The 2,860-nt window shown below is 48.2% G+C and overlaps 1 long non-coding RNA gene across 1 annotated transcript; it reads right to left on the minus strand.

Moving 5' to 3' along the window:
* Positions 1–424: 424 nt before the first annotated feature.
* LOC129478298 (uncharacterized) lies at positions 425–1,939 on the minus strand. Its single transcript, XR_008656381.2, has 3 exons — positions 1,741–1,939; positions 1,311–1,497; positions 425–628 (listed from the first exon to the last, which is right to left on the minus strand). It is a non-coding gene; the product is annotated as an uncharacterized lncRNA (long non-coding RNA).
* Positions 1,940–2,860: the final 921 nt, after the last annotated feature.

Consider the following 2,860-nt stretch of genomic DNA (forward strand, 5'->3'; position numbering starts at 1 on the left):
CAGAGCGAGACTCCGTCTCAAAAAAAAAAAAAAAAAAGAATCATTGGGCTGGGCACTGGGCACTTTGGGAGGCCAAGGCAGGTGGATCACGAGGTCAGGAGATGGAGACCATCCTGGCTAACATGGTGAAACCCCATCTCAACTAAAAAAAAAAAATAAAAAAAGCCGGGCGTGGTGGCAGGCGCCTGTAGTCCTAGCTACTCAGGAGGCTGAGGCAGGAGAATGGTGTGAACCTGGGAGGTGGAGCTTGCAGTGAGCCAAGATTGTGCCACTGCACTCCAGCCTGGGCGACAGAGCAGAGACTCCATCTCAAAAAAAAAAAAAAAAAAAAAAAAAAAAAAAAGAATCATTGGCCGGGTGTGGTGGCTCACACCTGTAATCCCAGCACTTTGGGAAGCCGAGGCGGGTGGATCACAAGGTCAGGAGATCGAGACCATCCTGGTCAACATGGTGAAACCCCATCTCTACTAAAAATACAAAAAATTAGATGGGTGTGGTGGTGTGTGCCTGTAATCCCAGCTACTCGGGAGGCTGAGGCAGGAGAATCGCTTGAACTAGGGAGTCGGAGGTTTCAGTGAGCTGAGATCGCACCACTGCACTCCAGCCTGGCAACATAGTGAGATGCCATCTTAAAAAACAAAAACACATTAACATTTATCAAGCATTTATCACGTATCAGAAATCCTTCTCAGTACTTTCTATAGATTATGTTAATTTAGGCTCCCAATATCCTCATGAGGTGGGTACCATGATATTTCCCATTTTACAGATAAGTAACAAAGGGCCCAGAGAAGTTAAGTTATGCTCCAGCTCGCCAGTGGTGGAGTTGGGATCTGAACCTATAGGCTTCTGCTGTTGAGGACAGCGGGATCATGCTGCCTTCCTGCACCACTGTGAGCCTGGCCCTGTGCCGGTGATAGGAGGCGAAGGGCATAGTCCTTGACATCAAGGGGCTCTTGTTCTGGCAGTAGAGGCTGGTGGTGAGCCATCCTTGGAAGGTTTCTGGGGGTGACTGGTCAGAAGAGGAGGAGCTGCGGTCAAGCAGGTGAGGTGTTGGAGACTGAGATCCGGGTGTCAATGTTCAAAGTTTGAATTTGTCCTCTATTGAGGCGAGGGGCAACCCAGGGGTATAAGAACTGAAGACACCAGAAATACTGCATTCTCTGTTTCTAAAAGTCAAAGACTGTGTGATTCTAAGACTCCACCCCCCATAGCTTAGAGTTAATTTTTCTATAATCTCATAATTCCTACATGCTAGAATTAAAAGACTCTATGATCTCACATTTCATTTTATTATAGAATCCACCCACAGAGCCAGAAGCAGGCTTCCCCGCATCCCCTTTGGTTGTTTGGGAATCACTGCAGCTTTCCTTGCCTTCTGGCTGTTGCCCTCTAGATGGCGCCCAGCCCTCTGAGCAATAGTGCAGGACACCGGCCCGGAGACCGCACAGCTCCAGAGAGCTCCGAGGGCCAAGTCTGCAGTTTGGTTGCTTCCTCCTGAAATCAACGTGGGAGTCTTAAAAGCACGGGGAGAATAGTCTACTCAGCAGGGAGCATTTCGGGATGATGCAACCATTCATAGGAAGCGTGGAGAGGCTTGGTAAGTGTCATGCCAAACAAGCACCCGGAAAGAGGATTGCCATCATTGCTTTGCAAATGAGGAAAATGAGGCGCAGAGCGGTGAGGTAACTTGGTTCAGGCCCCAGAGTTAGTAAATGGTAGACGAGGTCTCAAGCCCACCTCTCTCCTAGTCCGGCTTTTCACTGCAGAGGCTGCCTCCAGGACACTAGGAAAGGAGTGGGGAACACAGCATGGCCCCTGGCAGCCAGTGCTGTGGTGCAGAGGTCCCATGAATCCTAAGGGCTCAGAGGAGGCAGCCCCCCTGTGGTCCCAGCTCACCATGGGGGCTCACTAGGACCACCGCAGCCTCTTCCCCCGGGGTCTCCCTGCCTTCTGGCAGTTCCTCCCCTGCACCAGTTGGTGACCTCTTTGTGACGCAAATCCGACCACATCACTCATTCCTTAGAATCCTTCAGCAGCTTCCCACTGCCTATGCATTTCAAAATGTCTGCCTTGAAATTTAAGCCTCTATGGTCATGGACCCCCCCATATCTGCAACCTCTTTTCATACACTTTATCTACTCTTCAACCATGATCAGCTTTTGGCTTTGTATTAGTTTCTTATTGTCACTAACAAATTGCTGCAAACTCAGTGGCTTAAAACACAAATTTATTTCTTATAACACAAATTATTACCTTACAGTTTTGAAGGTCAGAATTCTGAAATGGGTTTCACTGGACTGAAGTCACGGTGTCAGCAGGGATGCATTCCTTTCTAGAGGCTATGGGGAAAACCGGCTTTCTCATCTTATTTAAAGCTTTCCGAGGCCACCCGCATTCCTCTGCTCTTGGTCTTGTTCTTCTGTCTTCAAAACCAGCAATCGCCGTTGGAGTTTCTTATATTGCATCACTCTGCCTTTCCTGTCTCTCTCCTTTGCTTTAAGGACCCTTGTGATTATATATTAGACCCACCTGAATAATTGAGGCTAATCTGCCTATTTCAGGGCCAGCTGATTGGCAACTCTGATTCCATCTGCAACCTTAATCCCCACTTCCCGTGGAAGGCAATGTATTCGCAGCTTCTGGTGATTAAGACTTGGACATCTCTAGGGGGACATTATTATGCCTAGCACCTGTTCCGTGTTCTCTTTGGCCTCCATACATTTGCCTAAAATGCCATTTCCCCCTTCCACAACTGGAAAACTCTTATTCTTTCTTAAGGATTTAGCTCCAATGTTGCCTTCCTTATGAATTCTTTCCTGAGAGCAGTTAGATGCTCCTCCCTCTTTTGGGTTCCTAC

The sequence above is a fragment of the Symphalangus syndactylus genome, chromosome 3 (assembly GCF_028878055.3).
Source record: "Symphalangus syndactylus isolate Jambi chromosome 3, NHGRI_mSymSyn1-v2.1_pri, whole genome shotgun sequence".
Lineage (NCBI taxonomy): Eukaryota > Metazoa > Chordata > Mammalia > Primates > Hylobatidae > Symphalangus > Symphalangus syndactylus.